Consider the following 15,413-nt stretch of genomic DNA (forward strand, 5'->3'; position numbering starts at 1 on the left):
GCGCAGCAGCGCCTCTTCAACCTCAGGAGGCTGAAGAAATTCGGCTTGTCACCAAAAGCACTCACAAACTTCTACAGATGCACAATCGAGAGCATCCTGGCGGGCTGTATCACCGCTTGGTACGGCAACTGCTCCGCCCACAACCGTAAGGCTCTCCAGAGGGTAGTGAGGTCTGCACAAAGCATCACCGGGGGCAAACTACCTGCCCTCCAGGACACCTACACCACCCGATGTTACAGGAAGGCCATAAAGATCATCAAGGACAACAACCACCCGAGCCACTGCCTGTTCACCCCGCTATCATCCAGAAGGCGAGGTCAGTACAGGTGCATCAAAGCTGGGACCGAGAGACTGAAAAACAGCTTCTATCTCAAGGCCATCAGACTGTTGAACAGCCACCACTAACATTGAGTGGCTGCTGCCAACACACTGACACTGACTCAACTCCAGCCAATTTAATAATGGGAATTGATGGGAAATTATGTTAAATATATCACTAGCCACTTTAAACAATGCTACCTAATATAATGTTACATACCCTACATTATTCATCTCATATGCATATGTATATACTGTACTCTATATCATCGACTGCATCCTTATGTAATACATGTATCACTAGCCACTTTAACTATGCCACTTTGTTTACATACTCATCTCATATGTATATACTGTACTCGATACCATCTACTGTATTTTGCCTATGCTGCTCTGTACCATCACTCATTCATATATCTTTATGTACATATTCTTTATCCCCTTACACTGTGTATAAGACAGTAGTTTTGGAATTGTTAGTTAGATTACTTGTTGGTTATTACTGCATTGTCGGAACTAGAAGCACAAGCATTTCGCTACACTCGCATTAACATCTGCTAACCATGTGTATGTGACAAATAACATTTGATTTGATTTGATTTGATTTGAAAAGCATGCCCAAAGTAAACTGCCTGCTACTCAGGCCCAGAAGCTAGGATATGCATATGATTAGTCGATTTGGATAGAAACTCTGATGTTTCTAAAACTGTTTGAATGGTGTCTAAGTATAACAGAACTTATTTGGCAGGCGAAACCCCGAGGGCAAACCATCCAGGATTTGTTTTATTTTGAGGTCACTCTCTTTTCAATGGGGTTTCCATGGGGATCTAGATGTCTTAGGCACTCTCTTGCGGTTCCTATCGCTTCCACTGGATGTCAACAGTCTTTAGAAATTGGTTGATATTTTTCCTTTGAGAAGTGAAGAAGTAGGGCAGTTCAGAACGAGGGTCGAGTGAAGTGTAATGTTTGTTAGAGGCGCACGACCTGAAAACTCGCTACACTTTGTTTTTATCCGCTATTGAACGCAGTTTATCCCGTCTTAAATTGTATCTATTATTTACATTAAAAAACACCTAAAGTTGTATTAGGAATGTTGTTTGAAATGTTTGGACTAAGATTACAGATAACTTATGAGATATTTTGTAGTCCTGTTGCGCGAGTTGGAACCAGTGTTTTTCTGGATCAAACATGCCAAATAAATGGACATTTTGGATGTACAACGATGGAAAATATCGAACAAAAGAACCATTTGTGATTTTTATGGGACATATTGAAGTGCCAACAGAAGAAACTCGTCAAAGGTAATGCATTAATTTTATTGTTATTTCTGAGTTTCGTGTCGCGCCTGGAGGGTTGAATTATGATTGTCTCTGTTTGTTTGTTGGGGTGCTGTCCTCAGATAATAGCATGGTTTGCTTTCGCCGTAAAGACTTTTTGAAATCTGACACGTTGGCTGGATAAACAACAAGTGTACCTTTAAGTTGGTGTATTGCATGTGTGATTTCATGAATGTTTAATATTTATAGTAATTTAACTTGAATTTGGCGCTAGGCCATTTCACCGGATGTTGTCAAATCAATCCCTATGAAGATTAAGGGCTTGTAAGTAAGCATTTGTATTCGACACATGTGACATGTGGATTTGGATTTGACTGTACACCAGGTGTACATCAGGTTAGGAAACTAGATTCAGCCACCGGACGATTTCTGTCAGAGCGAATGGTCGCTTGGGGCTGGAACATAATTATAATTATATACTCAGCTCAAAAAATAAATTGCATTTGATAATAACAATCATTTCATGCCTTGATTAAATTGAGAAATTGTCACGTTTCTTTTTTTTGTGGGAATACTTGGAAACAGTTTTCTTAATTTAATAAATGTTTGCTGATTTCCTGGTAAAATCCTTCTATGTAGTAAAATCTTACTCATGGGCCCTTTGTTGTCGACCCCTGCTGTACACAGTGCATAGATATAGGATGTTGTTGCCGACCCCTGCTGTACACAGTGCATAGATATAGGATGTTGTTGACCGCCCCTCCATACTATTCAAAATGGCCTAACACCCCTAAGGGAGAATCGTTGACCATAAAAGGTCATAACATCTGAAAGTGATATATTTGTTGTCTAGGTGCTGAAGTTCTATAAAGCCCTCAATACAGAGGACACTATGAAGACGAGACAAATGGACAGAGAGCCGTATAACCTTTGTAACATTCGGGGAGATATCAACAGAAAAGCATGAAGGAAGAGAGAGAAATCAGAGAATCCTGGTCCAACCCCTACAGGGCAACTGGCTACTGGCATTTTCCCTGCAATTTGTTATAAGAGATTGAATTTACATTTAGATTTAATAAGGACCATAGGCATGGCCCCAAACAAGAATCAATCATCAGCAAGGAGCAAATGAGGTGTAGGCCAGGGGAGAGGAGAGCAGGAGGTGTAGGCCAGGGGAGAGGAGAGCAGGAGGTGTAGGCCAGGGGAGAGGAGAGCAGGAGGTGTAGGCCAGGGGAGAGGAGAGCAGGAGGTGTAGGCCAGGGGAGAGGAGAGCAGGAGGTGTAGGCCAGGGGAGAGGAGAGCAGGAGGTGTAGGCCAGGGGAGAGGAGAGCAGGAGGTGTAGGCCAGGGGAGAGCCAGGGGAGAGGAGAGCAGGAGGTGTAGGCCAGGGGAGAGGAGAGCAGGAGGTGTAGGCCAGGGGAGAGGAGAGCAGGAGGTGTAGGCCAGGGGAGAGGAGAGCAGGAGGTGTAGGCCAGGGGAGAGGAGAGCAGGAGGTGTAGGCCAGGGGAGAGGAGAGCAGGAGGTGTAGGCCAGGGGAGAGGAGAGCAGGAGGTGTAGGCCAGGGGAGAGGAGAGAGAGGAGGATGTGCTGGGCAGGGAAGAGGAGAGAAAGTGGTGCTGGCTAGGGGAGAGGAGAGAAGGGGGTGCTGGCTAGGGGAGAGGAGAGAAGGGGGTGCTGGAGAGGAGAGAAGGTGGTGCTGGCTAGGGAAGGGAGAGAAGGGGGTGCTGGCTAGGGAGAGGAGAGAAAGTGGTGCTGGCTAGGGGAGAGGAGAGAAGGGGGTGCTGGCTAGGGGAGAAGAGAGAAGGGGGTGCTGGCTAGGGGAGAGGAGAGAAGGGGGTGCTGGCTAGGGGAGAGGAGAGAGAGGAGGATGTGCTGGCTAGGGGAGAGGAGAGAAAGTGGTGTAGGCCAGGGAAGAGGAGAGAAAGTGGTGTAGGCCAGGGAAGAGGAGAGAAGAAGGTGTAGGCCAGGGAAGAGGAGAGAAGAAGGTGTAGGCCAGGGAAGAGGAGAGAAGAAAGTGGTGTAGGCCAGGGAAGAGGAGAGAAAGTGGTGTAGGCCAGGGGAGAGGAGAGAAGAAGGTGTAGGCCAGGGAAGAGGAGAGAAGAAGGTGTAGGCCAGGGGGAGGAGAGAAAGTGGTGTAGGCCAGGGAGAGGAGAGAGAGAAGGTGTAGGCCAGGGAAGAGGAGAGAAAGTGGTGTAGGCCAGGGGAGAGGAGAGAAGAAGGTGTAGGCCAGGGAAGAGGAGAGAAAGTGGTGTAGGCCAGGGAAGAGGAGAGAAAGTGGTGCAGGTCAGGGGAGAGGAGAGAAGGTGGTGCAGGCCAGGGAAGAGGAGAGAAGGTGGTACCGGCCAGGGAAGAGGAGAGAAGGTGGGACAGGCCAGGGAAGAGGAGAGAAGGTGGTACCGGCCAGGGAAGAGGAGAGAAGGTGGTACAGGCCAGGGAAGAGGAGAGAAGGTGGTACCCGCCAGGGAAGAGGAGAGAAGGTGGGACAGGCCAGGGAAGAGGAGAGAAGGTGGTACCGGCCAGGGAAGAGGAGAGAAGGTGGTACCGGCCAGGGAAGAGGAGAGAAGGTGGTACAGGCCAGGGAAGAGGAGAGAAGGTGGTACAGGCCAGGGAAGAGGAGAGAAGGTGGTACAGGCCAAGGGAGAGGAGAGAAGGTGGTGCAGGCCAGGGAAGAGGAGAGAAGGTGGTACCGGCCAGGGAAGAGGAGAGAAGGTGGTACAGGCCAGGGAAGAGGAGAGAATGTGGTACCGGCCAGGGAAGAGGAGAGAAGGTGGTACAGGCCAGGGAAGAGGAGAGAAGGTGGTACCGGCCAGGGAAGAGGAGAGGAGTTGGTACAGGCCAGGGAAAAGGAGAGAAGGTGGTGCAGGCCAGGGAAGAGGAGAGAAGGTGGTACCGGCCAGGGAAAAGGAGAGAAGGTGGTACAGGCCAGGGAAAAGGAGAGAAGGTGGTGCAGGCCAGGGAAGAGGAGAGAAGGTGGTACAGGCCAGGGAAGAGGAGAGAAGGTGGTACAGGCCAAGGGAAGAGGAGAGAAGGTGGTACAGGCCAGGGAAGAGGAGAGAAGGTGGTGCTGGACAGGGGAGAGGAGAGAAGGTGGTGCTGGACAGGGGAGAGGAGAGAAGGTGGTGCTGGACAGGGGAGAGGAGAGAAGGTGGTGCTGGACAGGGGAGAGGAGAGAAGGTGGTGCTGGCTAGGGGAGAGGAGAGAAGGTGGTGCTGGGCAGGGAAGAGGAGAGAAGGTGGTGCTGGCTAGGGGAGAGGAGAGAAGGTGGTGCTGGGCAGGGAAGAGGAGAGAAGGTGGTGCTGGCTAGGGGAGAGGAGAGAAGGTGGTGCTGGGCAGGGAAGAGGAGAGAAGGAGGGACAGGCCAGGGGAGAGGAGAGAAGGTGGTGCTGGGCAGGGAAGAGGAGAGAAGGTGGTACAGGCCAGGGAAGAGGAGAGAAGGTGGTGCTGGGCAGGGAAGAGGAGAGAAGGTGGTACCGGCCAGGGAAGAGGAGAGAAGGTGGTGCTGGGCAGGGAAGAGGAGAGAAGGTGGTACCGGCCAGGGAAGAGGAGAGAAGGTGGTACAGGCCTGGGAAGAGGAGAGAAGGTGGTGCTGGGCAGGGGAGAGGAGAGAAGGTGGTGCTGGGCAGGGAAGAGGAGAGAAGGTGGTACAGGCCAGGGAAGAGGAGAGAAGGTGGTGCTGGGCAGGGGAGAGGAGAGAAGGTGGTGCTGGCTAGGGGAGAGGAGAGAAGGTGGTGCTGGCTAGGGGAGAGGAGAGAAAGTGGTGCTGGGCAGGGAAGAGGAGAGAAGGAGGGACAGGCCAGGGAAGAGGAGAGAAGGTGGTGCTGGACAGGGGAGAGGAGAGAAGGTGGTGCTGGGCAGGGAAGAGGAGAGAAGGTGGTGCTGGCTAGGGGAGAGGAGAGAAGGTGTTGCTGGGCAGGGAAGAGGAGAGAAGGTGGTGCTGGCTAGGGGAGAGGAGAGAAGGTGGTGCTGGGCAGGGAAGAGGAGAGAAGGTGGTGCTGGCTAGGGGAGAGGAGAGAAGGTGGTGCTGGCTAGGGAAGAGGAGAGAAGGTGGTGCTGGACAGGGGAGAGGAGAGAAGGTGGTGCTGGGCAGGGAAGAGGAGAGAAGGTGGTGCTGGCTAGGGGAGAGGAGAGAAGGTGGTGCTGGCTAGGGGAGAGGAGAGAAGGTGGTGCTGGGCAGGGAAGAGGAGAGAAGGAGGGACAGGCCAGGGAAGAGGAGAGAAGGTGGTGCTGGACAGGGGAGAGGAGAGAAGGTGGTGCTGGGCAGGGAAGAGGAGAGAAGGAGGGACAGGCCAGGGAAGAGGAGAAAAGGAGGGACAGGCCAGGGAAGAGGAGAGAAGGTGGTGCTGGACAGGGGAGAGGAGAGAAGGTGGTGCTGGGCAGGGAAGAGGAGAGAAGGAGGGACAGGCCAGGGAAGAGGAGAGAAGGAGGGACAGGCCAGGGAAGAGGAGAGAAGGTGGTGCTGGACAGGGGAGAGGAGAGAAGGTGGTGCTGGGCAGGGAAGAGGAGAGAAGGTGGTGCTGGACAGGGGAGAGGAGAGAAGGTGGTGCTGGGCAGCGAAGAGGAGAGAAGGAGGGACAGGCCAGGGAAGAGGAGAGAAGGTGGTGCTGGACAGGGAAGAGGAGAGAAGGAGGGACAGGCCAGGGAAGAGGAGAGAAGGTGGTACAGGCCAGGGAAGAGGAGAGAAGGTGGTGCTGGACAGGGGAGAGGAGAGAAGGTGGTGCTGGGCAGGGAAGAGGAGAGAAGGTGGTGCTGGACAGGGGAGAGGAGAGAAGGTGGTGCTGGACAGGGGAGAGGAGAGAAGGTGGTGCTGGGCAGGGAAGAGGAGAGAAGGTGGTGCTGGCTAGGGGAGAGGAGAGAAGGTTGTACAGGCCAGGGAGGAGGAGAGAAGGTGGTACAGGCCAGGGAAGAGGAGAGAAGGTGGTGCTGGACAGGGGAGAGGAGAGAAGGTGGTGCTGGACAGGGAAGAGGAGAGAAGGAGGGACAGGCCAGGGAAGAGGAGAGAAGGTGGTGCTGGACAGGGAAGAGGAGAGAAGGAGGGACAGGCCAGGGAAGAGGAGAGAAGGTGGTGCTGGACAGGGGAGAGGAGAGAAGGTGGTGCTGGACAGGGGAGAGGAGAGAAGGTGGTGCTGGGCAGGGAAGAGGAGAGAAGGAGGGACAGGCCAGGGAAGAGGAGAGAAGGTGGTGCTGGACAGGGGAGAGGAGAGAAGGTGGTGCTGGACAGGGGAGAGGAGAGAAGGTGGTGCTGGGCAGGGAAGAGGAGAGAAGGTGGTGCTGGCTAGGGAAGAGGAGAGAAGGAGGGACAGGCCAGGGAAGAGGAGAGAAGGTGGTGCTGGACAGGGGAGAGGAGAGAAGGTGGTGCTGGACAGGGGAGAGGAGAGAAGGTGGTGCTGGGCAGGGAAGAGGAGAGAAGGAGGGACAGGCCAGGGAAGAGGAGAGAAGGTGGTGCTGGACAGGGGAGAGGAGAGAAGGTGGTGCTGGACAGGGGAGAGGAGAGAAGGTGGTGCTGGGCAGGGAAGAGGAGAGAAGGTGGTGCTGGCTAGGGGAGAGGAGAGAAGGTGGTGCTGGCTAGGGGAGAGGAGAGAAGGTTGTACAGGCCAGGGAGGAGGAGAGAAGGTGGTGCTGGCTAGGGGAGAGGAGAAAACCAGTGGACTGGCTCTTGATTAGTAGTGCTTGAATACACATACTAGCACGCAAGACACAGATACACACAGACACACAAACGCTTGCACACACACACACACACACACACACACACACACACACACACACACACACACACACACACACACACACACACACACACACACACACACACACACACACACACACACACACACACACAAACAACATACACAACACAACACCGCTGGTCAGAAGAAGTACGCACTCATCTAACCCAGATCCAAAGCACGTGTCCACCTGCAGGATTCTTAAAATAACACACAGTAAGACGTTTCAGCTGAGTAAAATATGGCACAGGACAGTTATTGAACTAAATAAATACAAATGTACTCTAATTAAACCGCTATATATAATGCCAGATCTGACTGGGGAAACTCCAGGTACAAGTCTGGGGTTTTACCGGTTAGGTGACATGTTCAGCTTAATAATATCCTCTTGAAACTAGGGGGCAGTATTTTCATTTTTGGAAAAATAACGTTCCCAAAGTAAAAGGGCTATTTCTCAGGACCAGATAATAGAATATACATATAATTAACAGCTTAGGATAGAAAACACTCTAAAGTTTCCAAAACTGTAAAAATATTGTCTGTGAGTTTAACAGAACTGATATTGCAGGCAAAAGCCTGAGAAAAATCTAATCAGGAAGTGACACTTATTTTTAAACCCCTGTGTTCCTATGCATCCCTATTGCCCATTGAAAGGGATATCAACCAGATTCATTTTTCTATGGCTTCCCTAATGTGTCTACAGCCACTAGACATAGTTTCAGGCTTTTATTTAAAAAGATGAGCATGAGCGACAACGTTACGTCAGTGGTCAGGTGGTGGCTCTCAGAGTGATTTGTGCGTAATAGACAAAGGTGGCCATTGTTCCTCTCACTCCTACTGAAAAGCCAATTGTTCCAGTTGATATATTATCGAATAGATATTTGAAAAACACCTTGAGGATTGATTATGAAAAACGTTTGCCATGTTTCTGTCGATATTACCTCTACAGTATATTCTACAAGTACAGTATATTCCTACCAGTACCATACATTTCTACCAGTACAGTATATTCTATCAGCACATTGAATTACTACCTCTACAGTATATACTACCAGTACAGTATATTACTACTACTACAGAATATTACTACAACTACAGTATATTACTACCATTATATTACTACCAGTACCATGTATTACTACCTGAACCATATATTACTACCAGTACAGAATATTCTACCAGTACAGTATATTCTACCAAAACAATATTTTACTACCATTATATTACTACCACTACAGTATATTACTACCACTACAGTATATTACTACCAGTACAGTATTTTACTACCAGAACAGTATATTGTACCGGTACAGTATATTGCAACCACTACAGTATATTACTACCAGTACAGTGTATTACTACCATTATAGTACATTGCTACAAGTACAGTATATTACAACTACTACAGTACATTACTAATACCACAGTATATTACTACCACTACAGTATATTAATACCACTATAGTAGATTGCTACCAGTACAGTATATTTTACTACTACATTATATTACTACCACTACAGTATATGACTACTACTACAGTATATTCTACCAGTGCAGTATATTACTACCACTACAGTATATTACTACCACTACAGTATATTATTACCACTACAGTATATTACTACTACTACTACAATATATTACTACCACTACAATATATTACTACCACTACAGTATATTACTACCAGTACAGTATATTACTACCACTACAGTATATTACTACCACTACAGTATATTTTACTACTACAGTATATTCTACCACTACAGTATATTTTACTACTAAAGTATATTCTACCACTACAGTATATTACTACCACTACAGTATATTTTACTACTACAGTATATTCTACCACTACAGTATATTACTACCACTACAGTATATTCTACCACTACAGTATATTTTACTACTACAGTATATTACTACCAATACAGTATATTACTACCACTACAGTATATTTTACTACCACTACAGTATATTACTACCACTACAGTATATTCTACCACTACAGTATATTTTACCACTACAGTATATTTTACTACTACAGTATATTACTACCACTACAGTATATTCTACCACTACAGTATATTCTACCACTACAGTATATTTTACCACTACAGTATATTTTACTACTACAGTATATTACTACCACTACAGTATATTACTACCAGTACAGTATATTACTACAACTACAGCATATTCTGCAGATGGAGGCAAAACGGTAATGATATCCAAAGTGCCTCGGTGACATTTCCAGGGGTGAAATCTTTTCTCAAGCCCATGGTGGTAACACCCCACATAAAGAACAGAGATAATAAGGCGACGGGCCCATACATAGTGTGTCATGTTTTTTTCTCCTGAGTGTGCAATAATCAAGGTAGACGAATCCTCTTAAGCAAAAGAGAGAGAGAGAGAGCCCTCTTGGAAATAAATGGTTATCTTCTCTTTGTTTTTAATTTTAATGGGCCAGGGACTTGGGCGATTCACAGAGAAAACACCACAGAACAAACACTCAGGCTTTCACACACACACACACACACACACACACACACACACACACACACACACACACACACACACACACACACACACACACACACACACACACACACACACACACACACACACACACACACACACACACACACACACACACAAACAGCCGTTCTGAGATAATGAGATTAGTGGCCCTGACCTTGTCTAATGCTACTCCGTCATATTTACCTGATGTTGTGTTGAGTGGCATGGACGCTCGGGGATAGAGGACATGAAATAGATTGGCAAAAACAAAGTCCTCAGGCCTCAGATCGTTATAAGTAGTGGACCAAGATGCAGCGTGATATGTTTCCATCCTCTTTATTAGGAAAAGAAGCTCCTTATATTAGCACCTTATCCCTACTGTAACACAGCCAGCACCTTATCCCTACTGTAACACAGCCAGCACCTTATCCCTACTGTAACACAGCCTGCACCTTATCCCTACTGTAACACAGCCTGCACCTTATCCCTACTGTAACACAGCCTGCACCTTATCCCTATTGTAACACAGCCTGCACCTTATCCCTGCTGTAACACAGCCAGCACCTTATCCCTACTGTAACACAGCCAGCACCTTATCCCTACTGTAACACAGCCAGCACCTTATCCCTACTGTAACACAGCCAGCACCTTATCCCTACTGTAACACAGCCTGCACCTTATCCCTACGGTAACACAGCCTGCACCTTATCCCTGCTGTAACACAGCCTGCACCTTATCCCTGCTGTAACACAGCCTGCACCTTATTCCTACGGTAACACAGCCTGCACCTTATCCCTGCTGTAACACAGCCTGCACCTTATCCCTGCTGTAACACAGCCAGCACCTTATCCCTACTGTAACACAGCCAGCACCTTATCCCTACTGTAACACAGCCTGCACCTTATCCCTACTGTAACACAGCCTGCACCTTATCCCTACTGTAACACAGCCTGCACCTTATCCCTGCTGTAACACAGCCTGCACCTTATCCCTGCTGTAACACAGCCTGCACCTTATCCCTGCTGTAACACAGTCTGCACCTTATCCCTGCTGTAACACAGCCTGCACCTTATCCCTGCTGTAACACAGTCTGCACCTTAACCCTGCTGTAACACAGTCTGCACCTTATCCCTACTGTAACACAGCCTGCCTGTAACATAACACAGGTCAAACAAGAGGAGGATTTCATCACAGACATAAGAACGTTCCTCGTAACAGGCAAAATGGTTCGTATTTTGCTGATCTCGTCGTACACCATCAAGTTTAGTATTAAACATTTATATTTACACTCTGGTTGTGCTCCCTCCCTCCCATCCCATCCGCCTGTCTACTGACCCTGATTTATGTGGTTTCTGTAGAAATGCATGAATGTATGAATGAGAATGAAGTATCTCACAATATTTTTTATCTGGATCTTTGACATTCCCCCTCTTTCTGAGATGAGGGAGGAGGGGTGGAGGAAGGAGGGAGGGAGGGAAGTAGGGAAGGAGGGAGGAGGGAGGAAGGAGGAAGGAGGAAGGATGAAGGAAGGGAGGAAGCAAGGAAGGAAGGAGGGAAGGAGGAAGGAGGGAGGGATGGAAGAGGAAGGAAGAAGGAAGGAGTGCAGGAGGAAAAAGGAATGGAGGAAGGAGGCATGGAGGGAAGGAAGGAAGAAGGAAAGGAGGAAAGGTTGAGGGAGGAAAAAGGAATGGAGGAAGGAGGCTTGGAAGGAAGGAGGGAAGAAGGAAAGGTTGAAGGAGGAAAAGGGAATGGAGGAAGGAGGCATGGAGGGAAGGGGGGAAGAAGGAAAGGAGGAAAGGTTGAAGGAGGAAAAAGGAATGGAGGAAGGAGGCATGGAGGGAAGGAGGGAGGAAGGAAAGGAGGAAAGGTTGAAGGAGGAAAAAGGAATGGAGGGAAGGAGGATTCAGACGCAGTCCTTCAAAGGCCTCTTGTCTTCTACTCCTCTGTCAGTGGGGTCATCGATGGACAGCATGAAAACATCTCCTTGTCTTGTCAGGGCTGGTAATACAGCAATAGACAGGGCTGGGATAAATACCTTGCTGACAAATACATGTTCTTTAAAGGAGGCATTAATCGCAGGATTTGTGAGACGTGTGTCCTTATGACAAAGGAGAGAGGCATTTGTCAGTCTGTTCCCCACATGGCCCCACAAGAGCAGTTGATGAATTACCCCCGGCCTCCGAGGCAACGCTGTACGCATGCTCTCCCTTTATCTACAAGCCGTTTGGCACCAAATCCACATGAGTGGTCTCAGTACACACACACACACACACACACACACACACACACACACACACACACACACACACACACACACACACACACACACACACACACACACACACACACACACACACACACACACACACACACACACACACACACACACACACACACACACACACAGTCCTTCCTCCTGTCACCTCGTGCGCAGTTCATCTCTGCCGCCACCAACACACACACGGACACACACGCCACACCATCCTTTTTCTCTTAATGACCTTCATAATGTTGTCCATAATTCATAGAGCCAATGCCTGGGCAAGAGTTCTGGCACTAATAAGTAATTAAGGCGTAAGTGACAAGCACAGGGATTGGCCAGGTACTCTGAACTACGGACACTGAGCTGTAAATATTTAACGTTCCTCCATGTCCAGTGTGCTACATTGTTTAAAGACTACCTGCACCTGCTGGTTGCTAGGATTTTAAGACCAGTGGACCGCCCCTCTCTCTCTCTCTGTCTCTGTCTCTGTCTCTCTTTCTCTCTCTCTGTCTCTCTCTCTGTCTCTCTCTGTCTCTGTCTCTCTCTCTCTCTCTGTCTCTCTCTCTCTCTCTCTCTCTCTCTCTCTCTCTCTCTGTCTCTCTCTCTCTCTCTCTCTCTCTCTCTCTCTCTCTCTCTCTCTCTCTCTCTCTCTCTCTCTGTCTCTCTCTCTCTGTCTCTGTCTCTGTCTCTGTCTCTGTCTCTGTCTCTGTCTCTGTCTCTCTCTCTCTGTCTCTGTCTCTGTCTCTGTCTCTGTCTCTGTCTCTGTCTCTGTCTCTGTCTCTGTCTCTGTCTCTGTCTCTCTCTCTCTGTCTCTGTCTCTCTGTGTCTGTCTTTCTCTCTCTCTCTGTCTCGCTCTCTCTCTCTCGGTCTCTATCTCTCTCTCTCTCGGTCTCTGTCTCTCTCTCTGTCTCTCTCTCTCAATGAAGGTCTACAGTAGCCTCAACAGCACTCTGTAGGGTAGCACTATGGTGCAAAAGTTTACACTATGTTGACTGTTCCTTTAAACAGCTTGGAAAATTCCAGAAAATTATGTCATGGCTTTAGAAGTTTCTGATAGGATAATTGACATTATTTGAGTCAATTGGAGGTGCACCTGTGGATGTGTTTCAAGGCCTACCTTCAAACTCAGTGCCTCTTTGCTTGACATCATGGGAAAATCAAAAGCATTCAGCCAAGACCTCAGAAAAAAATTGAAGACCTCCACAAGTCTGGTTCATCCTTGGGAGCAATTTCCAAACGCCTGAATGTACCCCGTTCATCGGTACAAACAATAGTACGCAAGTATAAACACTATGGGACCACACAGCCGTTATACTGCTCAGGAAGGAGACGCATTCTCCTAGAGACGGCCTTGTGGAGATGCTGGAGGAAGCAGGTCTATTTCCACAGTAAACCAAGTCCTATATCGGCATAACCTGAAAGGCCGCTCAGCAAGGAAGAAGACACTTTTCCAAAACTGCCATAAAAAATCCAGACTACGGTTTGCAACTGCACATGGGGACAAGATCGTACCTTTTGGAGAAATGTCCTCTGGACTGATGAATCAAAAACAGAAGTTTTTGGCCATAATGACCATCGTTATGTTTGGAGGAAAAAGGGGGAGGATTTCAAGCTGAAGAACCCTATCCCAACCGTGAAGCACCGAGGTAGCAGCTTCATGTTGTAGGGGTGCTTTGCTGCAGGAGGGACTGGTGCACTTCACAAAATAGATGGCATCATGCGGATGGAAAAGTATGTGGATATATTGAAGCAACATCTCAAGACATCAGTCAGGAAGTTAAAGCTTGGTTGCAAATGGGTCTTCCAAATGGACAATGACCCCAAGCATACATCTAAAGTTGTGGTAAAATGGCTTAAGGGCAACAAAGTCAAGGTTTTGGAGTGGCCATCACAAAGCCCTGACCTTAATCTAATAGAGAATTTGTGGGCAGAACTGAAAAAGCATGTGCGAGCAAGGAGGCCAACAAACCTTACTCAGTTACACCAGCTCTGTCAGGATGACTTATTGTGGGAAGCTTGTGGAAGGCTACCTGAAACGTTTGACCCAGGTTAAACAATTTAAAGGCAATGCTACCAAATACTAATTGAGTGTATGTAAACAGGTGATCTAGATTTTTTTCCCCTCTTGTTGCACATTTAACATGTTGATAGAGATTTGGTAGAACTGATTTAAGTTTCCCTGCATTAAAGTCTCCGGCCACTAGGAGTGCCGCCTCTGGGTGAGCGGTTTCCTGTTTGCTTATTTCCTTATACAGCTGACTGAGTGCGGTTTTAGTGCCAGCATCTGTCTGTGGTGGTAAATAAACAGCCACGGAAAGTATAGCTGAGAACTCTCTAGGAAAGTTGTGTGGCCTGCAATTTATCACAATATACTCTACTTCAGGCGAGCAAAATCTAGACACTTCCTTCTATTTCGTGCACCAGCTGTTGTTCATAAATATGCACAGACCGCCCCCCTGGTCTTACCGGAGTGGGGTATTCTATCCTACCAGTGCAGCCTATATCCCGCTAGCTGAATATCCATGTCTTCATTCAGCCACGATTCCGTGAAGCATCGGATTTTACAGTTTTTGATGTCCCGTTGGTTGGATGTTCGTGATCGTACCTCGTCTAGTTTATTGGCGAGTAATATTGACGGTAACGGCAGCTTTCCTAGTTGCTTTCTGAGTGTCCTGACGAGGCATCCGGCTCTTCATCCTCTGCGTCGCTTCCTTTTGCGAATAATTGGGATGTCTGCCCTGTGGGATGTTTGGAGAATATCGTGTGAGTCCTGCTTGTTGTTGTTGTTGTTGAAGAAGCTATTTTCTTCCGTAAGATACGGTTGCAGAAACATGTACAAAATTATTTACAAATTACAAAAACAAAAAAAAAACACATTATAGCACAATTGGTTAGGAGACAGTAAAACGGCGGCCATCTCCTCCGGCGCCTCTGGCGCCATTTCCCAGTACCAGAACTGACTCAAACACCCATCTCAGAGGGATGCTATGTTAGCTAGCTGGCTATAACAGAGGGATGCTATGTTAGCTAGCTGGCTATGACAGAGGGATGCTATGTTAGCTAGCTGGCTATGACAGAGGGATGCTATGTTAGCTAGCTGGCTATAACAGAGGGATGCTTTGTTAGGTAGCTGGCTATGACAGAGGGATGCTATGTTAGCTAGCTGGCTATAACAGAGGGATGCTATGTTAGGTAGCTGGCTATGACAGAGGGATGCTATGCTAGCTAGCTGGCTATAACAGAGGGATGCTATGTTAGCTAGCTGGCTATGACAGAGGGATGCTATGTTAGCTAGCTGGCTATGACTATCC

This window comes from Oncorhynchus keta, chromosome 4 (genome assembly GCF_023373465.1).
Source record: "Oncorhynchus keta strain PuntledgeMale-10-30-2019 chromosome 4, Oket_V2, whole genome shotgun sequence".
Lineage (NCBI taxonomy): Eukaryota > Metazoa > Chordata > Actinopteri > Salmoniformes > Salmonidae > Oncorhynchus > Oncorhynchus keta.